Source organism: Hyla sarda, chromosome 1, assembly GCF_029499605.1.
Source record: "Hyla sarda isolate aHylSar1 chromosome 1, aHylSar1.hap1, whole genome shotgun sequence".
Classification (NCBI taxonomy): domain Eukaryota; kingdom Metazoa; phylum Chordata; class Amphibia; order Anura; family Hylidae; genus Hyla; species Hyla sarda.
Genome location: NC_079189.1, coordinates 451,104,309 through 451,119,305, shown reverse-complemented (window position 1 = coordinate 451,119,305; position 14,997 = coordinate 451,104,309). Strand labels below are relative to the sequence as shown.

Below are 14,997 nucleotides of genomic sequence, written 5' to 3'. Positions count from 1 at the left end.
AGCGGCAACCCCCTTAGGCAGTAGAAGCAGCAGCCCAATTAATCAGTAGAAGCAGCATTATCCCCCTTTTGGCAGTAGAAGCAGCAGAAGCCCCCTTTAGGCATTAGAAGCAGCAGCCCCCTTTAGACAGTAGCAGCAGCATCCTCCTTTAGACAGTAGTAGCAGCAGCATCCTCCTTTAGGCAGTAGTAGCAGCAGCTCCTTTTTTAGGCAGTAGAAGCATCAGCAGCCCCTTTAGATAGTTTAAGCAGCAGTTGCCACCTTTAGACAGTAGTAGCATCAAAATCACACTTTAGGTAGTATCAGGGCTGTGGAGTCGGAGTCAAGGAGTCGGACGGAAAAAAAAAAAAAAAAAAGGTTTAAATGTCCCAATTCACAAAAAGTTATAATTAATGACTTCTCTACCTCAAGAATAAAGACCAATGCATGCAGTGCCTCACGTAACCGCAAAACGAACACGTTAAAGGGGTAGTCCAGTGGTGAAAAACCTATCCCCTATCCTAAGGAAAGGGGATAAGTTTGAGATTTCGGGTAGTCCGACCGCTGGGGCCCCCTGCGATCTCTCTGTACAGGGCCCCGGCTCTCCGGCCAGATAGCGGGTGTCGACCCCCGCACGAATCTCAATGGCAGAGCCGGAGATTGCCGAAGGCAGCGCTTCGGCTCTGCCATATAGTTGTATTGAGGGGGCGTGTCGGCCGCCGCTTCGTGCGGAGGTCGACACGCCCCCTTCCCGCGGGCTGTCGCGGCTCTGTACAGGAGATCGCGGGGGGGGGGGCCCCAGCAGTCAGACCCCCCACGATCTGCAACGTATCCCCTATCCTTAAGATAGGGGATAAGTTGTTCACCACTGAGTCACCACTGGACTACTCCTTTAAGTGACCGTGAAGAAGCATGCTTTTCATGTGCTTTACCATATGGCACACAACGCACAATTAGGAGCGGCAATACTTATACTTTCCATAGTGTTGTGTTCTGCTGTTACAGGGAACCCATGGGTAACCTAGCCTCTCACTGATAAGGGGTTAAAGGGGTACTCCGGTGAAAACCTTTTTTCTTTTAAATCAACTGTTAAACATATTTGTAAATTACTTCTATTAAAAAAATCATAATCCTTCCAGTACTTATTAGCTGCTGAATGCTACAGAGGAAATTCCTTTCTTTTTGAAACACTGATGACATCACAAGCACAGTGCTCTCTGCTGACATCTCTGTCCATTTTAGCAACCATGCATAGCAGATGTATGCTAAGGGCAGCATGGTGGCTCAGTGGTTAGCATTGCTGCCTTGCAGTGCTGGGTACTTGGGTTCAAATCCCACTAAGGACAACAATAAATAAAGCGTTATTATTATAATAACGTCAGCAGAGAGAACTGTGCTCGTGATGTCATTAGAGAGCATTCCAAAAAGAAAATAATTTCCTCTGTAGTATTAAGCAGCTAATAAGTACAGGACAGATTAAGATTTTTTAATATAAGTAATTTACAAATATGTTTAACTTTCTGCCACCAGTTGATTTAAAAGAAAAAAGGTTTTCACCAGAGTACCCCTTTAAGGAAATATGTTTTTTGCAGGACTAGAGACACTTTTATAAGTGAATGGAATGGAGGGTCAATAGTTCAAGACTGAAGCTGTAAACCATTGGAAAAACTGCTGCCATTCAGCTAAGGCTATAAAAACTTGTAAACTCGATTGTTAGCTTAAAGGGGTACTCCGCACCTAGACATCTTATCCCCTATCCAAAGGGGATATCACTGACTGCTGCCATTCAGATCATAGCATAATTTATTGCTACGAGGAATGATTGTTTAAAAGAAAAGACATGTAACAGTGTGTGCTGCTGACAACACAGCATGCACACAGATAATGAAAGCAATTGGCTGGCAGCCATAATACTGAGCTGCACTGACTTCTTCTGGGAGTTGTAGTCTGGGCTGCAAGCAAGGAAAAATTATTTTAACCCCTTAAGGACCAGGCCCATTTTGGCCTTAAGGACCAGACCAATTTTTTTTTTTTAAATACGTTTTATTGAAGATTAAACAAACATCAGACAAATCGCCTCACAGAGCAAAATGGTATAAAGCGGAATACACAATTAAAAAAAGGCACTGAGAACATATACAAGTAAGCAGGATGTAAACGACATAATATCATATAAAGATCCGGCAGTAATCAGTGCAGTGAGGGCACAATCTGAGGGAAACCAAGAACAACCAGTTGAGAAACCTTAACACAAAAAGAGGGTGAACAAGGTGAACGAAAAAAAGGAAAAGAAAAGAAAAGGGGGATGGTATGTAATATAAAATCGGCAAAATAATATTGAATAGAGGCCGTAGTGTAGAATTCAGCAGATATCGCCACATCTAGTCACGAGTGCCAAGCATAGCGTTTCTAATGTTAATGTTAAAGCAGACCCACGCGTCCACAGAGGGGAGGGAACACACACATCCAGCACAACATCTTAACACACATAAATCAGAGGGGTACATACAACCACATCTAGAAAGGGAAGGGCAGTCATGACCTTAAGTCCCCTCAGGGGATGCAGAGTATGAACATTGGGTCAATGGTGAGGAGCACCAGGGACCCCACACAGAAAGAAATTTACCAGGGCATTTTCTATTCTTATAAACAAGACGGGAGAAGGGTATCATAGCATTAACCAAAGCTTTCCACTGAGACAGGGAAGGCGGGCCGGGGTCCATCCATTTGAGGGCAATCGCCTTCCTAGCAAAAAATAAGGATTCTCGCAGTAAAGTGCGCACGTAATGTGGCCACACTTCCTCATCCAGAACTCCAAATAAACAAATCAGAGGGTCACACCCCGGGGAAGGTTGGATAATTGTGGCAAGAAGACCAAGGACATCCTGCCAGAAGGATCTTATATCAGGGCAAGCCCAGATAAGATGCCAGAAATCAGCTTTAGCCGCACCACATCTATGGCAGGCGTCCGAGTCAGAACGACCCATTCTATGCAAACGAACGGGGGTGATGTAACTATAATGTATAATATTTAATTGAATCAGTTTATTATTAGCAGAAGGAGATACCACCATATGTGAGGAAAGCATCTCCTCCCAATCATCTTTAGTCAAATTGGGAATATGAGATTCCCAGTGTCGGACAGCCGGCAACCGGGAACGGGAGTTCTTGGCCTGAATGAGGTGCGTATATAGGATGGACACCAGTCCCCTAGGACCCTGCGATTTTAAAACACCAATAAGAGGGAATGTCGATATGGGTGCACGTCCAGCAGGGAACTGTGTTGACAATGCATGACGGAGCTGTAGGTATTTAAAGAAGCAGTGTCGGGGTAAATCATATTCTGATTGCAATTGCTCGAAGGAACACAAAACATTATCCCTATACACATCGCCCAGAGTGAGCACACCAGCATTCATCCAAAAAACAGAGTCTAGAGTCTCACCCACATGGATGAGAAAGGGGTTGTGCCATAGAGGGGTATCAGACGGGATATCAGCATATCCATATATTGACTTAGCGGCCCGCCACACTTTTACAGCCAGCTTATGTGAAGGTAGGTAAGCACGACCCCCTAGAGTAGGGCTTTCTAAGAGCATCCGGGGAGACACTGAGGGGACGAACCTATCCAGGCATTGTTCAGAGTCGGGCATGGAGTCTCCCAGAACCCAATGTCTAATATATCTCAACTGCCCCGCCAGGTAATACAAATAAAAATCAGGAAGGGACATACCCGCCTCCAGCTTGGGACGCTGGAGAGTGGTGAGACTAATCTTAGGTCTGCTAGGTCCCCAAATAAACGGAGACAGAAGGGAATGTACAGAATCAAAAAAGGATTTAGGGACAGGAACAGAAGCATGTTCTAGGGTATACAAGCATTTGGGGAGAATAATAAGTTTGATAAGATTAATACGTCCAGAGACGGACAGTGGCAGCTGGGCCCATATCCTAAACTTAGATTTAATGTAGGGCAGGAGGGAGAGAACATTGACCTCAAGATCCAGCATGGGATCCCTATTGATATACACCCCCAAATATTTAAATGTAGTGACAACCGGGAGACCACCCAACGTCGGGGGCCACGCTCTAGGCAGTAGAGGCATGACCGCCGATTTGGACCAATTAATGAACAGTCCCGAAAAAAATCCGAAACGATCCATTAGGTCGATCGCATAGGGGATCATTGTAGTGGGGTCAGACACAAAGAGAACCATGTCATCGGCATAAAGGCCTATGCGGTCCTCCCTACCTCCCACAGACATGCCCCGGAAACCAGGATCCTGACGTATACGCAAAGCAAGGGGCTCCACCGCCACCGCAAACAGAAGCGGGGACAGGGGGCACCCCTGACGCGTACCACGACCTAGGTGAAATAGGGGAGAACACACACCATTCACCAGGACCTGGGCCCGCGGACACCTGTAGAGGAGGGAGACCCAGGACCTAAAATTGTGGCCAAAGCCAAACCTACAAAGCACTTCTAAGAGGTATCCCCACTCAATCGAGTCAAAGGCCTTAGCTGCATCAAGTGACGCCACGGCCCAGTCCCCTCCCATAGCACCACCCACCTGGACGGCAGTTTGGACACGACGGATATTATCCGAAGTGGATTTGCCTGGCATAAAACCGGATTGATCATGATGCACAAGCGACAATACAACCCGATTCAGTCTGTTGGCCAGGGCTTTAGTTAGTAGTTTATAATCAAGGTTCAATAAGGAGATAGGCCTGTAGGAACCGCACTCCATAGGGTCTTTATCAGGCTTTAGGAGGACAACAATCGTCGCCTCATATAAGGAATCAGGCAGGACCCCATCAGTAAAGGCTCTGTCATACATAGCTAGCAGAGGAGGGAGGAGTACGTCACTGTACTTCAAGTAAACCTCCAAAGGGAGGCCGTCAGGGCCCGGAGACTTACCCCTGGCCATGTCTGCCAAAGCTTCTTGCAGCTCCAATAAAGTGAGAGGAGCATCTAAAAAGTCCCTATCTTCAGCCGATAATTTAGGAAAATCAATGCCGTCCAGGTAGGCAGCCAACTCAGCAACACCATACTGCACCTGCGAAGTATATAAAGTAGAATAAAACGTAGAGAAACATTGTAACAGCTCATCATTACCCAACATGACGGACCCATCCGAGGCCCGGAGTTTAAGAATAGGAGCAACAGAGGAGTTTTGTCTGACTATATGAGCCAGTAACTTACTAGATTGGTTCCCGTGCTCAAAATAAAACTGTTTGGTGAAGAATAATTTCCTATTGGCCTTTTCGTGGAGGTGCAACATATATTGTCGCCCCTCCCGTAGCCACAAGATCTCATTAGCCTCCGACGGGTCCGCCACATAACGAGCCTCCAATTGTGCACAACTCTGAGCCAATTCCTCCTCCCTCCTAACTGTAGATCTCTTGATAAATGAAATAGTAGAGCGTAAGCACCCCCTCAGATAGGCTTTCAACGTTTCCCACACCAGTGCCGGGGACCCCTCGGGGGTATTAGCCTCAAGAAATACCTGAAGTTGATCAGGGATTCTATCATTAGGGCCAATCTGATCCAACCAAAAGGGGTGGATCTTCCATCTACGCGGTGTGCCAGAACCGACCATGGAGACATCAAGCAATAAGGGAGAATGGTCAGATATAGCACGCGGCTCGTAGGAGATCGCGGTGACCTGAGACATAAGTAGCGAGTTACCACACGCCAGGTCGATTCTGGACAGCGCATGTGTGACATGAGTACTGTCTAGTATGTGGGAACCTTTCACGGTATATGTCCACCCACCCCACCTCCCCCAGAAATGAGGAAAGGGAATCCCCGCCAGTAGCCAGGACAGTACCTCTAGCGCTATGACGGTCCAGTGTGGGGTCTAACACCATATTAAAATCGCCCATACAGAGGACCCGTGCTGAGGGATATGCAGCAGCAAAAGTGACAGCCTTATGCAATATTTCCATAGAGGCAGGGGGAGGATTATAGATGAAAAGAAACACATACGGGACATTGTTCAAATAAGCATGCACAAAGATGTAACGACCCTGAGGATCCCTACGGACCGCGACTGGATCCCATCTCACCAATCTACTAACCAATATTGAAACCCCTCTAGAATAGGACGAATGGAAGGAATGATGAGACCATTGGACCCAAGGCCTAGACAAAAGGTGGGCTCTATCAGGCGTTAAGTGGGTCTCCTGAAGAGTAACTATATGAGGGCGGTGTCTTCTAATATGTGCAAATATCAGGGCACGCTTGCACGGTGTACGCACACCCCTAACGTTCCATGACATCACTCTAAGACTCGCCATAATAGAGCATTGCATGGGCATACACATACAACAGCCACACACCAGACAAGATAATACAAGGACGCACGGGTCTGCTGACACACAACAGATAAGCAATCAATGGCCGAACACATTCACCAGATAGCATCAGAGGTAGAGTATATATACAAAGCAACATCCCCCTAACAATTATATAACCAGTTAACCAAAGAGAACATAGAACAATGTATACTTGAAGCCAATCAGGCATCAGAAGAGCAACAGCTCCATCTAGTGGGGAGAACCTGCTTACATATGCAAAAATAGAGAAATCGACCTATACAATATATGCATAGATAGTAACCCAGAGGTAGGTACAGAAGAGAATGTAAGTCGAGGGCAGACCAGGAGGGAGCCCGTAGAGAAAGGAAAAAGTCCAAGTATCAGAGATGAAGATAAGAGAGACGAGGGAGAGATGTAGAATGAAGAATGGCTAAGGGAAGAAGGGCAAGGGCAGCTGGGAAGGCATAAAAAAGGGGGGGAAAGGAGAAGAGGAGCCAGAGGCCATTGGGAGAAAGCAGACGAATAAAAGATTAAGTAGCATCGAATCCCGCTCGGGGAAAGGCACAAGAATATATACAATTCAAATTGCACATATGCGGGGGGAGAGGGGGGGGAAGGAAGGAAAGGAAGAGAAAAGGAAGGGAAAGGCGGACATGGATTGGGAAAGGGGTAGGAGAGCCCAATAAAAGGAAGGGAGGTGTGGGGAAAAGGGAGGGAGGAGGGGGGGAAAGGGGGAAGGGAGGAGGGGGGGGGGGGAAAGGGGGAAGGGAGGAGGGGGGGGGAAGGAAGAAGGGGGGGACGGTGTAGGTGAGAGCAAATATGCCAGGGTACATCCCAACCAGCAGGTATCAGAGGGGACGTGTATATTGCGTAGGGTGGAGAGTCCAGGGAGATAAGACACAGAAGAATAAAAACAAAAACATTTTGGCACAGACATCCTGATATTATCCACAGTATGGGTTACAAAGGTAGTCCAGGACAAAATTCACTGCATGCCCCTGAGCGGACATGCCAGAGTGTCAGGGAGCTGGAACCTAGCAAAGGCGCAGCAGAGCGTCCGACATGGTGCCCAGAGCATAGTCCACGGTACAATCAGGCGGTCAGATAGTAACGTAGGTCTGCCACAAAGACCAGTCCCATGGATCAGGAGGGGGGGGGGGGGTGGAACATATCATCAGGGCCTGGGGGAAAATGGTGGAAGTCCAGGGGACCAGTTGGGAAGGGGACATCCAGGTATGGGAAAGGGGCACAGTACCTGCTCCGTGGCCTAGATGTCCTAAGCTGCAGCCATTCATGAAGAGGGAGAAGAAATAGAAGAAAAGGGCCCTCAGAGCCATCCCAGTCCGAGTGCAAGATAGCAGGTCACAAGTCCATAACGGAAGGTCCCGGATCAGCGTCGCCCGCGCAGCCAGTCGTCCGCCTCGACCGGGGAGGAGAAAAAGATGGCTCGATCTCCGTCCACCACCCGGAGGCGTGCAGGGTAAGCCATAGAATAGGGCACACCACGCTCCCTCAGCCGAGCCTTCACCGATGTGAAGGAGGCCCTCTTGCGCTGCAGGTCAGATGAGAAATCAGGGAAAATGGATACCTTAGCATTGTGCACCTTGATCTCAGGGAGTCGTCTAGCAGAACGGAGAATCATGTCTCTGTCGTTACAGTTGAGAAAGCGCGCCAACAGCGGGCGCGGGGGTGCCCCAGGAACCGGCGGCCTAGCAGGAACTCTATGTGCCCTCTCCACAGCATAGGCCGCTGAAAACTGAGCGTCCGGGAAGAGTTCCTTAATCCAGGTTTCAACAAAGGCCCCGGGGTTCTGGCCCTCCGCCCGCTCAGGTAGGCCAATCACCCTGATGTTATTCCGGCGCAGCCGGTTCTCTAGATCATCATTTTTCTGCCGGGCGCCCTCCAATTGCTCCTGCATCTCCCGGAGGGAGGAGGGCAAGGGCTGCACAGAATCCTCCAGTGTTGAGACACGGGACTCCGTCTCTGTGACCCGCTCCCGGAGAGTCTGCATGTCCTGACGCAGGAGGCCTACATCCACCCGTACCTCCTCCAATTTGCCGGTAAGAGATGTCCTACAGTTCTGTATGGCCATGAGAAGGGTGTCACTAACCTCCCGCAGAGTCGGTTCAGGAGAGTCTGGGAGATCAGGCGGTAGGCCCCTCACCCCTACTGCTGCAGAGCGCGCTCCGGCCTGTCCAGCGCCATCTTGTTTTTCAGCACGGGCATAATCTCTGAGCTTCTCGACCGCCGTGCGGTCCTTTTGTTTAGCTTGATCCGGTTGAGGAGGCATATTACGGGTCCTCAGTCGGGTTCGTGGGGTCAAAGTCTCCAGGATTCAGTCCAGGATAATGAAATTGCAGGTCCTGAGCGGGAGCACTTACTCCATGCGACCGCTCATCTCAACCGCCAAGCCACGCCCCCGACCAGACCAATTTTATTTTAGCATTTTCCTTTTTTCCTCCTCGCCTTCTAAAAATCATAACTTTTATATTTCCATCCACAGACCCATATGAGGGCTCGTTTCTTGCGTCACCAATTGTACTTTGTAATTACATCACTTATTTTACTATAAAATGTACGGCGCAACCAAACAAATATTATTTATATGGGAAAATTTAAAAGAAAACCACAATTTAACAAAGGCTTTGTTTTCACGCTGTACACTTTCTGGTAAAAATGACATGTTTTCTTTATTCTGTGGGTCAATACGATTTAAATGATACCCTTGTTATATGCTTTTCTATAATTGTCCCGCTTAAAAAAAATCTCAAACCATTTAAACAAAATTAGCATGTTTGAAATTGCCCTATTATGACCACCTATAACTTTCTCTTTTTTCCGTATATAGTGCGTTATGAGGGCTCATTTTTTGCACCATCATCTGTAGTTTTTATCAATACCACATATCATCTGTAGTTTTTATCAGTACCACATTTGCTTAGGTTTAACTTTTTATGAATTTTTTTGGAATAAAATGTAACAAAAAAGCAGCAATATTGGACATAATTTTTTTTACGTTTACGCCGTTCACCGTACGAAATAATTAACAATATATTTTTATAGTTCAGACTTTTACACACGCGGTGATACCAAATATGTGTATTCATTTTTTTTTTTTACGCTTTTTTGGGGGAGGGGATTTTTTGAAAAAAATTTTTTTTACTTATTTCTTTAAACAAATTTCCTTTTTTTTATTTTATTTTTTATTTTTTACACTTTAACCTGTTGGTGACGAAGGGCGTATGCATACCCCCTTGCGTCCTGGTACTTAACCCCTTAAGGACCAAGGGCGTACAGGTACGCCTTTGCTCCCTGGTACTTGAGGACCAAGGGCGTACCTGTACCGGACCGACTGTTGATATCTATCAGCGGGCACCGCGCAATTGCCTAGGGGGGTCATCAGACCCCCCCATGTCGGCGATCGGCGCAAATCGCAAGTGAATTCACACTTGTGATTTGCGCGATTCCGGGTCATTCCGGGTCTATGGTGACCTGGAATATAAGGGGGATCGCGGGTGTCTAAGACACCCACAATCCCCCTGAAGAGATAGGAGTGAGGTGGCAGGGGTGCCACCCCTCCTATCCCTGCTATTGGTGGTCTAGACGCGACCACCAATAGCAGATTGGGGCAGAACGGGGAAACGACAGAGGACGGAACGCCGAAGATCCACTTACCGATCCGGAGGCTGCGGGCGATGATCGGCGTCGGAGATCGGCGGGCGGCGATGTCGTGCAGCAAGCTCCCTGGATCCGACGGAAGCCGGTAAGTTGCCTAGCAACATCTGGAGGGCTGCAGTTCGAGACCACTATATAGTAGTCTCTATACTGTAGCACTCCAGATGTTGCAAGACTACAACTCCCAGCATGCCCAGACAGCTGTTTGGGCATGCTGGGAGTTGTAGTTTTGCAACAGCTGGAGGGCTGCAGTTTGAGACCACTATATGGTAGTCTCTGAACTATAGCCCTCCAGATCTTGCAAAACTACAACTCCTAACATGCCCACGCAACTGTTAGCTGTCTGGGCATGCTGAGATTTGTAGTTTTGCAGCATTTGGAGGGCCACAGTTTGCAGTGGTCTCTATACTATAGCTCTCCAGATGTTGCAAAACTTCAAATCCCAGCATGCTGGGAGTTGTAGTTGCGATCCCCCCAGCTGTTGCATAACTACATCTCCCAGCATGCCCTTCGGTGATCAGTACATGCTGGGAGTTGTAGTTTTGCAAGAGCTGGAGGCACACTGGTTGGAAAATGTTGAGTTAGATAACATAACCTATGTATATAGAAAGCAGGCGGGCTCAGCATCATACACAAAGGGGTGCTATTAAGCGTACCAAATAACAATAACTACACAAAAAAAGAGAAAGAGATACGCAATATAATGCACACCCACAGTAACTGTAATCCAAAAAATATATCTTTATTACATATAAATAGTACAAAAAGCAGACAATACAGTTAAAACCAATTAAAAAAGGCCCAATTGGCCACTGCACAAACGAGGGGGGGGGGGGGACCCCTACCAAAGAGAAGGGGAGAAACCCCACCCAGGGCACCTGCCTCCACAAATACACAGGTTATCAACCTAACATACAACAAGAATGTTTCATCAATACAGTCCTGTCCCCACAACACCAATAATATGTATACAACCTGAGTGTCCTTAATATATAGCACAGGGGACTGGTAGTAGAGGACAATAGATGGAGGAGTAGTACGGCAGGTGCCCCCCTAAAGACCCCACGCGTTCCGTTGCCCGTCAGCAACTTCCTCAGGGGTGTTGTCACGATTCAACAGCTGGAGTTTTCTGCTTGAGCTGCGGCAAATTTTGCTGGGAGTTTAGCAACAGCTGAAGGTACCCTGTTTGGGAATCACTGGCGTAGAATACCCCTATGTCCACCCCTATGCAATCCCTAATTTAGTCCTGAAATGCGCATGGCGCTCTCTCACTTCGGAGCCCTGTCGTATTTCAAGGAAACAGTTTAGGGCCACATATGGGATATCTCCGTACTCAGGAGAAATTACACTACAAATTTTGGGGGTCTCTTTCTCCTTTTACCCCTTATGAAAAGTTAAAGTTGGGGTGTACACCAGCCTGTTAGTGTAAAAAAAAAAAAAATTACACTAACATGCTGGTGTTGCCCTTTACTTTTTATTTTCACAAGAGGTAAAAGGAAAAATAGACCCCCAAAATTTGTTACGCAATTTCTCCTGAGTACGGAAATATCCCTTATGTGGCCGTAAAATACTCTGCGGGCGCACAACAAGGCTCAGGAGTGAGAGTGCACCATGTACATTTGAAGCCTAAATTGGTGATTTGCACAGGGGTGGCAAATTTTACAGTGATTCTGACATAAACGCAAAATACCGACATGTGACCCCATTTTGGAAACTACACCCCTCACGGAATGTAACAAGGGGTATATTGAGCATTAACACCCCACAGGTGTTTGACAAATTTTCGTTAAAGTTGGATGGGAAAATGAAAAAAATTAATATTTTCACTAAAATGCTGGTGTTACCCTAAATTTTTCATTTTAACAAGGGAAAATAGGAAAAAAGCCCCCCAAAATTTGTAACCCCATTTCTTCTGAGTAAGAAAATACCCCAAATGTGGATGTAAAGTGCTCGGCGGCGAACTACAATGCTCAGAACAGAAGGAGCGCCGGGGGCTGATTATAACAGTGTGGAAGATCACAGAGGTCCCCAGCGGCGGGACCCCCGCGATGAGGCATCAGTCCTTTGGATTGGGGATAAGATGTCTTAGCGCCGGAGTACCCCTTTAACTTCCCTGAAGCACCCTTTTAAACATACTTGTCTTTTAATCCAGTTTCATAGCCATGGACTCAAATAGATGACTTTAGATAGATAAATACTGTTCACTAAAGACCAATAAAACCCTAGAGTTATCTACACTCACGTGTATTCAGACATATCCCATACATATTAAATCACAGTCACTTAGTATGCCTAAGCTATTTAAATCATATTTATTATGATATTATAATATAGCATAACAATACTAATGGATACTGACTGTAAGAAGTATAAGATAGGTATTTTAAAATGTCTTACTATACCAACATTCCACTGCTAGTTTGTAAGATAAACATTCATAACACTCAGAACAGATCCCCCATTGGAGTCATATAATGATAAGAGAATGGGTTTCATAATCACACCTGTTCACTGAGGTTCTTCTTTTAAATATGGTGGCTCTTGTTAATTCATAGACTAACAATATAATAGGGCATCCATTGTCTTATGTTTGTCCTGTCTAAAACACTTGTTTACCTCAAACAAGCCACTTTTTATGGCCATATTTTTTCACACACTTTCCATGACTTGGTGGAATTAAAGTGAATACTTTTGATTCAAGATGAAAGCTTTACACCACATTGTACCTCTCATATCATGACTTTGATTTTATAGGTACAAAATAGCATGACAGTTGTAACACCATTGCAAGCATCTGTAATGCTATTTTTGCTGCTATAGTCATTAAACAGGAACTTCTAACAACACTGCACACTGATGACAGAATAAAATAAATATTCTCACATTCCTCCATATTGGCCTTCAAACAGACTCCCAACCTAAAGCAAATTATATTCAGGAGTTCCCCAAACAAAAATGCACAAATGTCTTTAAAAAGGTGTAAAACGTGTGTACACATCAGCACTGCTGTCAGGGAAATATCTTCGACACTAGGGCCTAATATCTTGGAGAAATCATCTCCCTAAGGCAGTGGTTCTTAACCTTGTTGTAGGTACTGAACCCCACCAGTTTCATATGCGCATTCACCGAACCCTTCTTAATTGGAAAAATAAAATATAATTTTTTCAAATTCAAAACACATTAGGCGCAGGCAGTGTTCCCCCACACATTAGATGCAAGCAGTGTTCCCCCACACATTAGACGCAAGCAGTGTTCCCCCACACATTAGACGCAAGCAGTGTTCCCCCACACATTAGGCACAGGCAGTGTTCCCCCACACATTAGGCACAGGCAGTGTTCCCCCACACATTAGGCACAGGCAGTGTTCCCCCACACATTAGGCGCAGGCAGTGTTCCGCCACACATTAGGCACAGGCAGTGTTCCCCCACACATTAGGCGCAGGCAGTGTTCCCCCACACATTAGGCAGACAGTGTTCCCCCACAGACATACAGCCTCCAGCCATATACAGTGTATGGCTGGAGGCTGTATGCCTGTGTACTGCCCACTTCAGTGCTCCGACCACCGCTCCAGCTATAGCAGTAGGTCCCGGGACCGGTGGTCGGAGCACCGAAGACGACGTGCCACTGGTCACTTACCAAGCTGGCCAGCGCGCGTCTTTCTCCTTCTCGATCCTCCGGTCCTCGGCGCCTTCGTTTCTATGGGCGCACGGGACATCCGTGATGTCCCAGCGTGCGCTATCTCCCGGCGGCCCCTGCATTTTTAAACTTAACGCGGGGCCGCAGGGAGTTAATAGTGATTTGGGGTGGAGGGATTGCAATTGCTTGGTTTGCCCGTCCTGTTGCGATGGGCCTGGAGTCGGGTGTGTGTCTTGACCTCCGCCGAATCCGCGAGACTGTCTCACCGAACCCCTGGGGTTCTGTCGAACCCAGGTTAAGAACCACTGCCCTAAGGTCTCCATTTTGTTGGAAGATATAACAACAATAATATCATAACTTAATTATGAATTAATATTTATGGTCATCAACAATATAGAAAAAAATATTATGACCATTGTGAATTGCCAGAAATATGAAAACAGTGCAATTCACCATATCCGGCCCTGACTATTTTACCAGATATGAGTTTTAGGAAGTAGTGTTGGGAGTAACTTTTGCAATATAATAAAATAACATCTCTTGTAACCAATAAACCTTCATATCCTTTTTATAATAACTAACATAAAAGAGTAATCTAAACACCATAATGTATAATGAGTAATATAAACACCATAATATATAATAATATATCAAATTAATTATACATTAATAAGTTTAGTTAGTAACATCACACTTAGTCCCAGAAGTTGGTTAGTTCAGATATCTAACTTTTAATGAATTACTCTAAAATGGGGACAAAAATATACCCCAAGACCATCAAAACACATTGGACTGCGCCTGTGTCAGCAGACACAGGTGTATGTGTCCATAACACTGACAGAGTGTCAGCAATGGATCCTCCGTGGTCATGTGATCGTTTCTTAAGACCAGGTTACCTGGCGATAAGTGTATGTGTCTATGCCGGACATTGTAGGTGCGTCGCTAAGGACGCTATGGAGATATATCTCAGAACGAGGCTGTGGAGTGAAGCGTTGTTAGGGACGCCACTGCTACGTGCAGTGGAACGAGGCGGCATGATTGCCCCGCAACGTCGCTAAGGACGCCACTGAAGTGAATGTCAGAAGGAGGCTGCTTAGACATCAGAACGGGGCTGCATAGATGCCTCGTAACGCTATCCAGGACGCCACTTCAGTGGATGTCAGAATGAGGCTGTACAGCGGTCACGTGAAGCGTATCACGTGACCGCCCTCAGGCAGAAACAGGACCATCATGTATCACAGAGACCACATGGACTTGGCGTCTTACGCCAGTTCCGGGTAAACAAGTGGGACGAGCAACAGGTAAGATTAACCAATACCTGTTGTAAGTATATCCGTGACATTATGAGATTGGTTGCATCACTTAAGAGGGATTTACTTTCCTTCA

General features: G+C 46.4%; 1 protein-coding gene across 3 annotated transcripts in view; it reads left to right on the top strand.

Moving 5' to 3' along the window:
- PIWIL1 (piwi like RNA-mediated gene silencing 1) overlaps window positions 1-14,997 on the top strand; it is a 394,474-nt gene that overhangs the window by 199,190 nt on the left and 180,287 nt on the right. The window lies entirely within an intron of this gene.